General features: G+C 42.7%; 1 pseudogene; it reads right to left on the reverse strand.

Moving 5' to 3' along the window:
• LOC139155818 (multidrug and toxin extrusion protein 1-like) overlaps window positions 1–2,676 on the reverse strand; it is a 42,485-nt pseudogene extending 39,809 nt beyond the window's left edge.
• Window positions 2,677–16,644: the final 13,968 nt, after the last annotated feature.

The following is a 16,644-nucleotide window of genomic DNA, read 5'->3' on the forward strand; positions in this document are numbered from 1 at the left end:
AACAAGAAGCAATGGGTGGAAACTAAATAAGGAGAGAAGCAACTTAGAACCGAGGAGAAATTTCTCAACACTGAGGACATAGAAACATAGAAACATAGAAGTCTGACGGTGGAACTGGTTGCCACTACGTGTTGTGGGTGCTGTTTTTAAGAAGACACTGGACAGTAACCTTTTCCAGAATGGTACAGAGTCTCCAGCTTGAGCAAGGGGCTGGACTAGAAGACCTCCAAGGTCCCTTCCCACTCCATTCTGATTGATTGATTGATAAAAGGAGCCCCGGTGGCCCAGAGTGTCTCCAAAGGTTGTGGATGCTCCATCACTGGAGGTTTTTGACAGAAGAGTTTGGACAAACCCTTTGTCTCAAGTGGTGCTGGATCTCCCATGTGAACACCCTTGGATTGGAAGACCATAGAAACATAGAAGATTGACGGCAGAAAAAGACCTCCTGGTCCATCTACTCTGCCCTTATACTATTTCCTGTATTTTATCTTAGGATGGATCCATGTTTATCCCAGGCATGTTTAAATTCAGTTACTGTGGATTTACCAACCACGCCTGCTGGAAGTTTGTTCCAAGCATCTACTACTCTTTCAGTAAAATAATATTTTCTCATGTTGCTTCTGATCTTTCCCCCAACTAACCTCAGATTGAGCCCCCTTGTTCTCATATTCACTTTCATATTAAAAACACTTCCCTCCTGAACCTTATTTAACCCTTTAACATATTTAAATGTTTCGATCGTGTGTCCCCCTTTCCCTTCTGTCCTCCAGACTCGACAGATTGAGTTCATGAAGTCTTTCCTGATAAGTTTTATACTTAAGATCTTCCACCATTTTTGTAGCCCGTCTTTGGACCCGTTCAATTTTATCAATATCTTTTTGTAGGTGAGGTCTCCAAACCTTAGGTGGAAACTAAACAAGAAGTACTGTAACTTAGATCTAAGAAGAAATTTCCTGACAGTGAGAACAATTAATCCATGGAACAGCTTGCCTCCAGAAGTTGTGGATGCTCCAACATTCGAAGTTTTTAAGATGTTGGATAACCATCTGTCTGTAGTAGTGTAGGGTTTCCTGCCTACGCAGGGGGTTTGGACTAGAAGACCTCCAAGGTCCCTTCCACCTCTGTTGTTATTATTATTTATTTATTCAATTTTTATGCCGCCTTTCCCCTTAGACTCAGGGCGGCTTACAACATCTTAGCAATAGCACTTTTTAACAGAGCCAGCCTATTGCCCCCACAATCCGGGTCCTCATTTGACCCACCTCGGAAGGATGGAAGGCTGAGTCAACCTTGATGAGATTTGAACTTAGAATTTAGATTTGTTGTAAATTGTTTTTCACTTTGTTGTGAGCCGCCCCGAGTCTGCGGAGAGGGGCGGCATACAAATCTAAATAAATAAATAAATAAAACCACTGACTTACAGATCTACAGTCAGCTTCAGTGGCCTGCAGTACAGCCCTCTACCTGCTGCGCCAGCCCGGCTCATTATTATTATAATTATAATAAATATTATATTATATATTATAAATTATCATTATTATAATTATTATTACCTCTGAGGTTCCCTTCCAACTCTGTTATTTTGTGGGTATTGGTATTTGTATTTATTAGATTCGTATGCCGCCCCTCTCCGAAAACTCGGGGCGGCTAACTTAGAAACATAGAAACATAGAAGACTGACGGCAGAAAAAGACCTCATGGTCCATCTAGACTGCCCTTATGCTATTTTCTGTATTTTATCTTAGGATGGATATATGTTTATCCCAGGCATGTTTAAATTCAATTACTGTGGATTTACCAACCATGTCTGCTGGAAGTTTGTTCCAAGGATCTACCACTCTTTCAGTGAAATAATATTTTCTCATGTTGCCTTTGATCTTTCCCCCAACTAACTTCAGATTGTGTCCCCTTGTTCTTGTGTTCACTTTCCTATTAAAAACACTTCCCTCCTGAACCCTATTTAACCCTTTAACATATTTAAATGTTTCGATCATGTCCCCCATTTTCCTTCTGTCTTCCAGACTATACAGATTGAGTTCATTAAGTCTTTCCTGATACGTTTTATGCTTAAGACCTTCCACCATTCTTGTAGCCCGTCTTTGGACCCGTTCAATTTTGTCAATATCTTTTTGTAGGTGAGGTCTCCAGAACTGAACACAGTATTCCAAATGGGGTCTCACCAGCATTCTATATAGTGGGATCATAATCTCCCTCTTCCTGCTTGTTATACCTCTAGCTATGCAGCCAAGCATCCTACTTACTTTTCCTACCGCCCGACCACACTGTTTAACCCATTTTGAGACTGTCAGAAATCACGACCCCTAAATCCTTCTCTTCTGAAGTTTTTGCTAACACAGAACTGCCAATGCACTTCTCTTGTGTGCTGCAACTTTGCAAATGAGAGGAAGACTTACCAATGGTCCGGCCATCACCAAAATCTTCTTCACCTCTTCCCAGAAATTGGACGGAAATAGCCGACATAATTTCTTGCAGCAAGGAGGAACCGAACTTTGGGGATCTTCGTCGGATGAAGGGCCGAGCGGGGGCTTCTCCAAGTCTGAAGCCCCTCGATCCATAGGTCAAGGCGGAGGTGGAGGGCAAAAGGACTTTTTGGAGGGTCCTAAAGAAAAAAAAAAAGGGGGTTGTTTTCCTTGACCTCAATTCATCCGCTGCAGGACGGACTTCCAGCAGATCAGGATTCCTGGACGGTCGGTCTTCACAGTCCGATTACTTTTGGGCAAAGGGCAGAGTGAGCGAGCCTGCCCAGAACCAATAAAAGACGGGGAGGAGCAGCCGGTTGGGAAATTCGGACGTGGATATAGACGTGGGTGGGAAGTTGATTTGGGCGGCGGGATGTTTCTAAGATTAATAGTCACGGGGGTCAAACTACGGATGAGGTTTGCAGGAGCTGTTATGCAACGGGATCCTTCTGCCAAGTCCATTAAAAATAGCCCTGGCCCAGAAAAGCGGTGGCTGCCTTAGAAGCGGTTGGTTTATCGCAAGGTCCTAGTCCTCATTGGCAAGTGGGGGGGGGATTTTGGGAAGCTTGTGTTTGGCAAATGGGAGTGGAAGCGGCTTTTTGCTCCATGGAGAAACATCTTGCGTGGAAGATGCATTGCCACAAAGAAGAAGGAGCCCAGCTATTCTCCAAAGCACCTGAGGGCAGGACAAGAAGCGATGGGTGGAAACTAAACAAGGGGAGAAGCAACTTAGAACTAAGGAGGAATTTCCTGACAGGTAGAACAGTTAATCTGTGGAACACCTTGCCTCCAGAAGTTGTGAATGCCCCAGCACTGCAAGTTTTTAAGCAGATGTTGGATAACCATCTGTCTGAAATGGTATAGGGTTTCCTGCCTAAGCAGGGGGTTGGACTAGAAGATCTCCAAGGTCCCTTCCAATTTTGTTGTTATTATTATTATTTGTTCTGTTGAGCTCTAGTAGAACCCTCCCAAAAATGCACAGATACAATTTCAGACACACACACGTTTGAAAATTCAAAACAATGTTCTTCATAATGAAAATTCACTTAAACCAAGCCCTCTTTTGGGATAGCAAAGAGCCCTCGTCTCCAAACAAACTGGTAATTTGTACAAGTCCCTTATCAGTTCTGTGATACTTAGCTTGCAGCTGTGAGGCAATTCACAGTCCTTCTTCTTTCACAAAGTGAAACACACTTTGCTCTGGTTTAGTTTCAAAGCGGGGAAAAATCAGCACACAAAAGGTCAAAGTCAGCAAAGCAGTCACGAAACACAACGATCAGATAATCCTCCACAATGGCCAAACCCACAGGCTGCTCTTTATAGCAGCCTCACTAATGACCACAGCCCCACCCAACCACAGGTGGCCTCATTTTCTTTGATAATAATCTCTCAGTTGTTGCTGCCCATGCATCGCTCTCCGCATGCGTGGCTGTATCATTAACTCTTGTTCTGAATCCAAGGAGGAGCTAGATAATTGATCTCCTTCTGAGCTGTCTGCCACACTCTCCTCCTCCCTGTCACTCATGTCTTCCTGGTCAGAGGAGCCTTCATCAGCAGATTCCACCAGGGACAAAACAGGCCTTCAGCATGTGGATGTCTTCCCCACACCCACAGTCCTTGGGGCAGGAGCTGGGCCAGAGCTAACCACAACATTATTAAGACGCAGCGTGGTAATATACCACACACAGAGAAAGTGTGAATACCGGCCATATAAGGCCTGGGTAAGGCCACACTTGGAATACTTCATTCAGTTTTGGTCGCCACGATGCCAAAAGGATGTTGAGACTCTAGAAAGAGTGCAGAGAAGAGCAACAAAGAGGATTAGGGGACTGGAGGCTAAAACATATGAAGAATGGAATTGGGTATGTCTAGTCTAGTGAAGAGAAGGACTAGGGGAGACAATCCACTCATTAAAAACTGCCAGGGATGAAGCATTCACAACATAAGTGCACCAGAGTGCCTACCGTCCCCTGTCCTATAGTCTCTCCTATATCTCCTATATCTTCTCTTCTATCTCTATATCTTTTTCTGCTATTCTCTCATAGTTATATTTCACTCCTTTATTTTCTCCTCTATTCTCCCTCTAATACATTCTACCTGATTATATCCTCTAAAACCCTCATTGTGTATTATTGTGCATTGGACAAAACAAACAAACAAATAAATAAATAAAATAAATAAACTAGATTCACTTAACAACTGCACGGTTCACAGTAGCGGCAGTGATTCATTTAACAACGAAAGATCGCGAAATGGGGCAAAATTCACTTGACAACTGCCTCGCATGGTAGTTGAAATCTTGGGTGACAACCGCCGTCGCAAATTTCTCTGCTTAAAGAAGGAAGATAGTATAGAGATGTTAAACTTTGAGACCTCGCAGACATGGTAGAGTATATGTGTTGTGGTTAGCTCTGGCCCAGTTCCTGCCCCAAGGACTGTGGATGTGGGGGAGACATCCACATGCTGCAGGCCTGTTTTGCCCCCGGTGGAATCTGCTGATGAAGGCTCCTCTGACCAAGAAGACATGAGTGACAGGGAGGAGGAGAGTGTGGCAGACAGCTCAGAAGGAGAGCATTTACCTAGCTCCTCCTTGGATTCGGAACAAGAGTTAATGATACAGCCACGCATGCGGAGAGCGATGCATAGGCAACAACAACTGAGGGATTATTATCAAAGAAAATGAGGCCACCTGTGGTTGGGTGGGGCTGTGGTAATTAGTGAGGCTGCTTTAAAGAGCAGGCTGTGGGTTTGGCCATTGTGGAGGATTATCTGATCCTTGTGTTTCGTGACTGCTTTACTGTCTTTGACCTTTTGTGTGCTGATTTTTCCCCGCTTTGAAACTAAACCAGAGCAAAGTGTGTTTCACTTTGTGAAAGAAGAAGGACTGTGAATTGCCGCACAGCTGCAACCTAAGTATCTCAGAACTGATAAGGGACTTGTACAAATTGCCAGTTTGTTTGGAGACGAGTGCTCTTTGCTATCCCAAAAGAGGGCTTGGTTTAAGGGAATTTTCATTATAAAGAACATTGTTTTGAATTTTCAAACGTGTGTGTGTGTGTCTGAAATTTGTACCTGTGAATTTTTGGGAGGATTCTACCAGAGAGTTCAACAGAACATGCATAAAATTAGATAAGAAACAATTAAGATTGGGTCAGTTAAGACAGAAATAAGATATTTCTCTCTTTTTAAATGGTGTTTTTTTCTCGTTTTTGTTTTTGTTTGTTTGTTTTTTGCCTGCTTTTTTGTCTCTGCTTGTTTGCCTGTTATTACTTCCATTATTATGGTAACCTATTTTTATATGGTAACTTATTTTTGTAAATAGACATTACATATGTAGCTTTTTAAAATAATAAAATGTATTTTTTTAAAAAGGTGGCGAAATGGGGCAAAACTCACTTAGCAACTGAATTGCCTTGCAGTGGAAACCTTGACCGACAACCACCGTCACAAATTTCTCCACTTGAAGAAGTACATTCAACAAAAGAGGGATTCATCATTTGTCCGACACGAAGGAAAAGCAAAACCTGTTATTTTTATGTTTTTAAAATCAGCAAAGAAAAGGCCGGGCGGTTGAGTCCAGCGTTGTATAAACACGGCTCCCCATAAGAGCCGAGTGGTTTTCCTTGGCTGAGGAATAAGAAATAAAATTGGCCACAACCCTGGTCCATTTTAAACCCTTGGATTTAAAGGTCTGAAAAATTTGGGGAGCTTTGGAAGATAAACAGAAACATAGAAGACTGACGGCAGAAAAAGACCTCATGGTCCATCTAGTCTGCCCTTATACTATTTCCTGTATTTTATCTTAGGATGGATAGATGTTTATCCCAGGCACGTTTAAATTAGTTCCTGTGGATTTACCAACCACGTCTGCTGGAAGTTTGTTCCAAGGATCTACTACTCTTTCAGTAAAATAATATTTTCTCATATTGCTTTTGATCTTTCCCCCAACTAACTTCAGATTGTGTCCCCTTGTTCTTGTGTTCACTTTCCTATTAAAAACACTTCCCTCCTGAACCTTATTTAACCCTTTAACATATTTAAATGTTTCGATCATGTCCCCACTTTCCCTTCTGTCCTCCAGACTATACAGATTGAGTTCATGAAGCCTTTCCTGATACGTTTTATGCTTAAGACCTTCCACCATTCTTGTAGCCCGTCTTTGGACCCGTTCAATTTTGTCAATATCTTTTTGTAGGTGAGGTCTCCAGAACTGAACACAGTATTCCAAATGGGGTCTCACCAGCATTCTATATAGTGGGATCACAATCTCCCTCTTCCTGCTTGTTATACCTCTAGCTATGCAGCCAAGCATCCTACTTGCTTTCCCTACCGCCTGACTGCACTGTTCACCCATTTTGAGACTGTCAGAAATCATTACCCCTAAATCCTTCTCTTCTGAAGTTTTTGCTAACACAGAACTGCCAATGCAAAACTGGGATAGGTGCGGTTTTTGGCGCTCTCTGAGCTGGGGGGAGGGGAGTTTCTTCGCAGACGTTTCATGTCCCAACTAGGTAACATCATCAGTGCTAGAAGGGAGGAGGGTTTGTGGGGAGGAAGAAGGGGATTATGGGGTCCTTGGTGGTCTCTGTGCTTGGTTGCTTTCTTGCAGACATTTCATTTCACGAGTAACATAATCAAGTCTGGAAAGGAGTTTGTGGAAGGAAAAGAAATGGAGGAGGGAGAGGAGGGGAGGGAGGGAGGGAGGAAGAGAAAGAAGGAAGGAAGGAAAGAAAAGGGGAAGGAATGAAAGAAAGAAAGAAGAAAAGCAAGGAAGGAAGGGAGGGAGGAAAATGGAGAAAAGAAGGAAGGAAGGGAGGAAAGAAAGAAAGAAAGAAGAAAAGAAAGGAAGGAAGGGAGGGAGGAAAATGGAGAAAAGAAGGAAGGAAGGGAGGAAAGAAAGAAAGAAAGAAAGAAGAAAAGAAAGGAAGGAAGGGAGGGAGGAAAGAAGAAAGTAAGGAAGGAAGGAAAGAAAGAAGAAAAGGGGGAGCAGTTTATATACTGCCAAAAAAAAATACAATAAAAGGAACGCTTAAACAACAGAATATAACTCCAAGTAAACCAAACCTCTGTGAAATCAAACTGTCCACTTAGGAAGCAACACTGATGGACAATCAATTTCACCTGCTGTTGGGCACATTCAACTTTGTACAGAACGAAGTATTCAATGAGAATATTTCATCCGTTCAGATCTAGGATGTGTTCTTTGAGGGTTTCTTTTATTTTTTTTTGAGCAATGTATATTCCAACCCTAACCTACCCGGGCTTCATGCTCTGGGGGAATCCAGAGCATGATACCATAGTCTTTCAAGACTGAAGGATGCCAATGCAATGTTTATATAAACTACTATCCTATACTAGATAGATAGATAAATAGATAGATAGACAGACAGACAGACAGACAGACAGACAGACAGACAGACAGACAGACAAGACAAGACAAGACAAGACAAGACAAGACAAGACAAGACAAGACAAGACAAGACAAGATAGATAGATAGATAGATAGATAGATAGATAGATAGATAGATAGATAGATAGATAGAGCATTGGTGAGACCACATTTGGAATCCTGTGTCCAGTTCTGGAGACCTCACCTACAAAAAGATATGGATAAAACTGAATGGGTCCAAAGACGGGCTACAAAAATAGTGGAAGGTCTTAAGCATAAAACTGATCAGGAAAGACTTCATGAACTCAATCTGTATAGTCTGGAGCAGTGATTTTCAACCTTTTTTGAGCCGTGGCACATTTTTTACATTTACAAAATCCTGGGGCACACCACCAACCAAAATGACACAAAATGACACTCTAACACAGTACATATTATACACCATCAGGGTAGACATAACCAGCTGAGGCTGAGGCTTCATCTAGTGGTGACAACATTTCCCTCCAGTCCTGACCAGGATTAGAAATCGGGACCATGGGAAGGAGTAGCAGCTTCAACTACTCGCCGCGGCCACACAATGACAAGTGCACCGCAGCCCGAGCGGGGACCTTCCTGGATGTGGATGAGAGGTGGCCTGCTATTGGTTCATCACTAGTGGTTGGGATTAATCCTAAAAGGTGATTGGTCAGTGAGCGTTCCCTGTGCCTCCACTCTTCCTGTCGCTGATAGCTGGAGGGATTGTGAGGGGAGTCGGCTGGCATCGGGCTGGATAAATGGCCTCCGCAAGCTGTATCCGGCATGCGGGCCGTAGTTTTGGGACCCATTTAATTTCCCCACGGCACACCTGACCATGTCTCACGGCACACTAGTGTGCCATGGCACACTGGTTGAAAAACACTGGTCTGGAGGACAGAAGGAAAAGGGGGGACATGATCGAAACATTTAAATATGTTAAAGGGTTCAATAAGGTTCAGGAGGGAAATGTTTTTAATAGGAAAGTGAACACAAGAATAAGGGGACACAATCTGAGGTTAGTTGGGGGAAAGATCAGAAGCAACGTGAGAAAATATTATTTGACTGAAAGAGTAGTAGATGCTTGGAACAAACTTCCAGCAGATGTGCTTGGCAAATCCACAATAACTGAATTTAAAAATGCCCGGGATAAACATAGATCCACCCTAAGATAAAATACATGAAATAATATAAGGGCAGACTAGATGGACCAGGAGGTCTTTTTCAGCCATCAGTCTTCTATGTTTCTATGTTTCTAGGAAGAGAGAGCGAGGCTGACTATGCGCGCCTCTCCCTCACTTTAACCCAATTCACGCGCAAGTCTTGACATCCCCAGATGTCAAGGTCCTTTTCCGACACGATGGACGAACATCCTCATCATAGCGTCCATTGCATTCCTGTCCCCAAAGGTTGCTTTTCACCCAGATGCGTTAATGAATGGCCCATGTTTCATGGTGCAAAGCTTTGGCATCCGTAAAATTACACCCAGTGTCGTTTCTGGTCTTGCAACATAACCATCTCCTTCTAATTAGCATAGGTAATGTGTCATGGTTTAGTCATCCATGGGCTTCCCATCTCGGTTTGTTAATTATTCTTAACTCGCCTTTGCCAACTAGTAAGCTCTGCCGATAGTCCTCCAGGCCAGTGATGGGCTGTCAAAATTTTGTCTGCCATACTGTGGGTGTGGCTTATTTTGAGGGTGTGGCTTGATGGTCATGTGACCGGGTAGGATTGACTTGACAATCATGTCCAATACAAGTCCAATTAATAATAATAATAATAATAATAATAATAATAAGTTTACGGAGAGGGGCGGCATACAAATTTAATAAATAAAATTTAATAAATAAAAAATATTTATTTATTTATTGGATTTGTATGCCGCCCCTCTCCGCACACTCGGGGCGGCTAACAACAGCAATAAAACAGCATATAATAATAATCCAATACTAAAACAGTTAAAAACCCTTATTACAAAACCAAACATACGTACAGACATACCATGCATAAAATTGTAAAGGCCTAGGGGGAAAGAGTATCTCAATTCCCCCATGCCTGGCGGCAGAGGTGGGTTTTAAGAAGCTTACGAAAGGCAAGGAGGGTGGGGGCTATTCTAATCTCTGGGGGGAGTTGGTTCCAGAGGGCCGGGGCCGCCACAGAGAAGGCTCTTCCCCTGGGTCCCGCCAAGCGATATTGTTTAGTTGACGGGATCCGGAGATGACCCACTCTGTGGGACCTAACTGGTCGCTGGGATTCGTGCGGCAGAAGGCGGTCCCTGAGATATTCTGGTCCGATGCCATGAAGGGCTTTATAGGTCCGGAAATAGTGACCGGAAATTGATCGGCAACCAATGCAGACTGTGGAGTGTTGGTGTAACATGGGCATATTTGGGAAAGCCCATGATTGCTCTCGCAGCTGCATTCTGCACGACCTGAAGTTTCCGAACACTTTTCAAAGGTAGCCCCATGTAGAGAGCGTTACAGTAGTTGAGCCTCGAGGTGATGAGGGCATGAGTGACTGTGAGCAGTGATAATCATCATCATCATCATCATCATCATCATCATCATCATCATCATAATACATAATAATATATAATAATATAATAAAATAATAATAATAATAATAATAATAATAATAATAATAATAATAATAATAATAATGATGATGATGATGATGATGATGTGACCGAGGGTGGCTTAAAGGTCATGTGACGGGGTGGGAGTAGCTTACCAACCAAGATAAGTTTTCAAATAGGTGCTTGGACTCTATTTCGGTTGATTAAGTCCCATTATTTGAATAGCCACAAAAAGGACAAATGATAGACAGCATTATTTGTTGAGGAGCCCAGCCACATTTTAAGGTTTCGTACTGAGCCCACAAGCTTCAATAGGATAACATATTAAGCAAGTAGTTCAATTTTCATTCATTGCTATAAAAGTTCAGTTCTAGATGATGGTTTAAATGATTAAAGTGTCTATGGGTAAAAACATACTATTTAATTATTTCCTATTTTAAAAGTAATGAAGGATCATACTAAGGGACTAGAGAAGGAAGGACATAGAAACATGGAAGATTGGTGGTAGAAGAAGACCTCATGGTCCATCTCGTCTGCCCTTATACTATTTCCTATATTTTATCTTAAGATGGATCAACTCCCCCCTGAGATCAGAACTGCCCCCACCCTCCTTGCCTTTCGCAAAGTTCTGAAAACTCACCTTTGTCACCAGGCTTGGGGAAACTGACATACCCCTACTAGCTGTTCTATTTCATGTATGGTTTGTCTGATCTGTCTGATTGTTTTTTTATAAGAGTTTTAAAATTATTTTTAATATTGGATTTGTATCTCATGTATTATTTGTTGTGAGCCGCTCAGAGGCCTCGGAGAAGGGCAGCGTACAAATCTAATCTATTTATCTATTAGATAAATCTATTTATCTAATAATAATTTAGATTTAGATTTAGATTTGTCGCAAACTGTCTTTTTTTCACTTGTTGTGAGCCGCCCCGAGTCTGCGGAGAGGGGCGGCATACAAATCTAAATAAATAAATAAATAAATAAAATAAATAAATATATTATTATTATTAATTATTATGTGCCACCTGTGGCACATGTGCCATAGGTTTTCCATCATGGACCTGTGGTTTCCATCCATTGCTTCTTTTTCTGCTCTTCAGATGCTTTAGAAAATAAGTTGACTCCAATGGGGAATTTATTTACTTACTTATTTATTTATTTATTATATTTACTGTATTTTTCAGAGTATAAGACGCATCGGAGTATAAGATGCACCTTACATTTTGGGAAGGAAAATAGGGAAAAGAATCTGCTTACCAGGTATTCATCTGACTAGCATCCTTAGTGGGGTCAGTTTCAGCATATTAATTTATCCCCTGGTTAGGGTTTAAAAAACCTTTATTTTGAGAGAGTAACAATGAAAGAGCTTGCAACCCAATAAGAGCTGGGAATATCATTAGCACCTGGAAAGAAACATTTGGACCAAGCAGAGCAATGGAAAAAACCCTGCAAAGACCTAGGGCTTGGAAAACATTCTTTGCAGAGAGTAACAATGAAAGAGATTGCAAGCTGGTAAGAGCTGGAAACATCGTTAGCACCTGGTTAAGGCTGGAAAGAAACTTACTCTGAGCAAATTAGAGTAATGAAAAAAACCCTGCAAAGACTTAGGGCTTGGAAAACATTCTTCCCAGATAGAAACAATGAAAGAACCTGCAAAGTCAGAACTGGGAAGATAGTTAGGGCTGGGAGAAAAAAAAGAGAAGAGGCTACATTCAGAGTATAAGACGCACGCAAATTATTATCAGCCTCTTTTAGGGAAGAAAGAGGTGCATCTTATACTCCGGAAAATACGGTGATCAGTGGAACTACTTGCCTCCAGAACTTATAGATGCTCCAACACTGGAAGCTTTTTTTTTACTAATATATTTATTGGTGCTTTTTTATTTTTTTCCATACAACATATATTCATGCTTATAGGTGAATCAACATCTTGTATATTTATTAATTTATTTATTTTGTCCAATACACAATGAGGGATTTAGTGGGTATATATCTATATACTGTACACATAGTAAAATACATGATGAAGGTTGTAGAGGAGATACTCATAGTAAAAATATATCTAAGAAAGAATAGAAAAGAAGATAAAGTAATAGAACATATCAATGAAAGAATAGAAGAAGAGATATAGGAATAGAAGAAAGGTATAGGAGATATAGGAGAGCAATAGGACAGGGGACAGAAGGCACTCTAGTGCACTTGTACTCGCCCCTTACTGACCTCTTAGGAATCTGGATAGGTCAACCGTAGATAATCTAAGGGTAAATTATTGGGGATTTGGGGATGACACTGTATACATTTCCATCAATTGTATCTTTGATTACATTGACATCCATCACTGGAAGTTTTAAAGAAGAGATGGGGCAATCATTTTGTTCTGCTCCAGCCATGGACCACAAAGAGTGCAGCACACACAAAGTCCATACAAATCTTATTTTACTAATAATTTGTTGGCTATGGCTACACAAGTTCTATGTGGAATTCTGACCGAGGAGGGAAAAGTACAAGAAAAACTAGGAGTTCCAGAAACAGAAGATATAAAAGATACAAGCAAGGATTCTTAATGATTGTCAAGAAATAGAAAAACTTACCAAGGAGGAGAAGAATGAGAGGAGTCCTCCGTGGCTGGTATTGACGGTTAACATCAGAAAACTACAAAGAACCGTACCAACGCTTAACTGCTTACCTGCCCACGCATTGTCAATCGTGCCAGGGCTTGCTTGCCTGTGCCTGGATGCCGGTGACTGGACCGGGGTGTGTGAAACTCGAGCCCTGGAGGTGTAAAGTCTGAGATGTGGATGGTAGGGCAGAAGATGGCGGCCGACTGAGGTGGCGACTGAAGCGACGGATGGGGCCTGCAACGTCATTGAAACATAGAAGATTGACGGCAGAAAAAGACCTCGTGGTCCATCTAGTCTGCCCTTATTTTTGTATTTTATCTTAGGATGGATATATGTTTATCCCAGGCATGTTTAAATTCAGTTACTGTGGATTTATCTACCACGTCTGCTGGAAGTTTGTTCCAAGGATCTACTACTCTTTCAGTAAAATAATATTTTCTCATGTTGCTTTTGATCTTTCCCCCAACTAACTTCAGATTGTGTCCCCTTGTTCTTGGGTTCACTTTCCTATTAAAAACACTTCCCTCCTGAACCTTATTTAACCCTTTAGCATATTTAAATGTTTCAATCATAGAAACATAGAAACATAGAAGACTGACGGCAGAAAAAGACCTCATGGTCCATCTAGTCTGCCCTTATACTACTTCCTGTATTTTATCTTAGGATGGATATATGTTTATCCCAGGCATGTTTAAATTCAGTTACTGTGGATTTACCAACCACTGCTGGAAGTTTGTTCCAAGGATCTACTACTCTTTCAGTGAAATAATATTTTCTCACGTTGCTTTTGATCTTTCCCCCAAATAACCTCAGATTGTGTCCCCTTGTTCTTGTGTTCACTTTCCTATTAAAAACACTTCCCTCCTGAACCTTATTTAACCCTTTAACATATTTAAATGTTTCGATCATGTCCCCCCTTTTCCTTCTGTCCTCCAGACTATACAGATTGAATTCATGAAGTCTTTCCTGATACGTTTTATGCTTAAGACCTTCCACCATTCTTGTAGCCCGTTGAGCATAATAATAATAATAATAGTAATAATATTTTATTTATTTATTTATTATTTGGATTTGTATGCCGCCCCTCTCCGAAGACTCGGGGCGGCTCACAACAAGTGAAAAAACAATCCAATACATAATCCAATTAATTAAAATATTATAAATTAAAAAAAAAACCCTATATTAACATACACACACACAAGCATACCATATATAAATTCAACGTGCCCAGGGGGAGATGTTTAGTTTCCCCATGCCTGACGGCAAAGGTGGGTTTTGAAGAGTTTACGGAAGGCAGGAAGAGTAGGGGCAGTTCTGATCTCCGGGGGGAGTTGGTTCCAGAGAGTCGGTGCCGCCACAGAGAAGGCTCTCCCTAATTACTAATAATAGTAATAATAATAATAATAATAATAATAATAATAATAATAATAATAGTATGCTTTTCTTCTCCAAAAACTCAGGGCAGCTCACAGAATAAATATAGAAACAAAACATACAAAACTAATCTAATACAGCGTTCCCTTGACTTTCGCGGGTCCGACATTTGCGAAAAGTCTATACTACGTTTTTTCAAAAAATATTATTAAAAAAATACTCCGTGGGTTTTTTGCATACCAAGGGTTTTCTGGGGCCGCCCGATGTACAATAATGTGCGTTTTAACTCTCCTCCTCCCCCCACAATCCCAACCGTCCACTCCCATCCCAGCCTCCCGATCCCCCCTCTTTAATTCTCGGAGTACAGTGATCCCTCCATTATCGCGAGGGTTCCGTTCCAGGACCCCTCGCGATAATCGATTTTTCGCGATGTAGGGTTCCGGAAGTAAAAACACCATCTGCGCATGCGCGCCCTTTTTTTCATGGCCGCGCATGCGCAGATGGTGGGGTTTGCGTGTGGGCGGCGGGGAAGACCCAGGGAAGGTTCCTTCGGCCGCCCAGCAGCTGATCTGCTCGGTAGCGCAGCAGCAGCGAGGAGCCAAAGATCGGGGTTTCCCAGCCACCCACGCAAAGGGGAAACCCCGATCTTCGGCTCCTCGCTGCTGCTGCGCTACCGAGCAGACCAGCTGCTGGGCGGCCGAAGGAACCTTCCCTGGGTCTTCCCCGCCGCCTCGGATCCTCGCTGATGCCCACCCGCCGTTTGCCGCTCGCCCGTTCACCCGCCCGCCTGCCGTTTGCCGCTCGCCCGTTCACCCGCCCGCCTGCCGTTTGCTGCTCGCCCGTTCACCCGCCTGCCTGCCGTTTGCCGCTCGCCCCGTTCACCCGCCTGCCGTTTGCCGCTCGAGAGCAAGAGGAAGGAAGAGAGTGACGTCATCGTGGGAAAAATCATGATACAGTATAGCATTTCCCGAAGCTCGAGATCGCGAAACTTGAGGGATCACTGTATTGGTACCCTCCACTTGAAGCCGCCAGCTTGCTGCCCCGTTGGCCTTGCGGGTTCTGGGGGTAAGTAAAACTAGGAATGGAGGAGAGAGGGGAATGAAGGAAGGAAGTGTTCTGTCGGGCTCTCTGGTAGAATCCTCCCGAAAATTCACAGATACAAATGTCAGACACACACACGTTTGAAAATTCAAAACAATGTTCTTTATAATGAAAATTCAGTTAAACTAAGCCCTCTTTTGGTATAGCCAAGAGCACTCGTCTCCAAACAAACTGGTAATTTGTACAAGTCTCTTATCAGTTCTGTGATACTTAGCTTGCAGCTGTGAGGCAATTCACAGTCCTTCTTCTTTCACAAAGTGAAACACACTTTGCTCTGGTTTAGTTTCAAAGCGTGGAAAAATCAGCACACAAAAAGTCAAAGTCAGCAAAGCAGTCACGAAACACAACGATCAGATAATCCTCCACAATGGCCAAACCCACAGGCTGCTATTTATAGCAGCCTCACTAATGACCACAGCCCCACCCAACCACAGGTGGCCTCATTTTCTTCGATAATAATATCTCAGTTGTTGTTGCCTATGCATCGCTCTCCACATGTGTGGCTGTATCATTAACTCTTGTTCCGAATCCAAGGAGGAGCTAGATAATTGATCTCCTTCTGAGCTGTCTCCTCCCTGTCACTCGTGTCTTCTTGGTCATAGGAGCCTTCATCAGCAGATTCCACCGGGGGCAAAACAGGCCTGCAGCATGTGGATGTCTCCCCCACATCCACAGTCCTTGGGGCAGGAGCAGGGCCAGAGCTAACCACAACAGGAAGCATCTCTACTTCACAGAAATTTGACTTTTGCGGGCGATCTTGGAACGTATCCCCCGCGAAAGTCAAGGGAACAATGTACATTAAAAAAACTACAACTAAAAACCCTATATATTACTCAATCAGACAATCCAATCACGAATGGGGCCTACAACATCGAGCACAATGGCCAGGCGTTGGGAGCGACAATTGAGGCCGGGGATGCCGGAGATGGGGGCCAGGGGTTGGGAACGACACGGTTCGCTTGGGTGGCGACCGAGTGCTGAGACGACATTGAAGATGGCGGCCAAACATGGAGGACTAGGAGTGGCACTGAAGATGTCGCCCAAGAACTGAAGACAGCGGTCAGACCAGTGACGGGCTCCACCTGTACGAAT

The sequence above is a fragment of the Erythrolamprus reginae genome, unplaced genomic scaffold (assembly GCF_031021105.1).
Source record: "Erythrolamprus reginae isolate rEryReg1 unplaced genomic scaffold, rEryReg1.hap1 H_68, whole genome shotgun sequence".
NCBI lineage: Eukaryota > Metazoa > Chordata > Lepidosauria > Squamata > Dipsadidae > Erythrolamprus > Erythrolamprus reginae.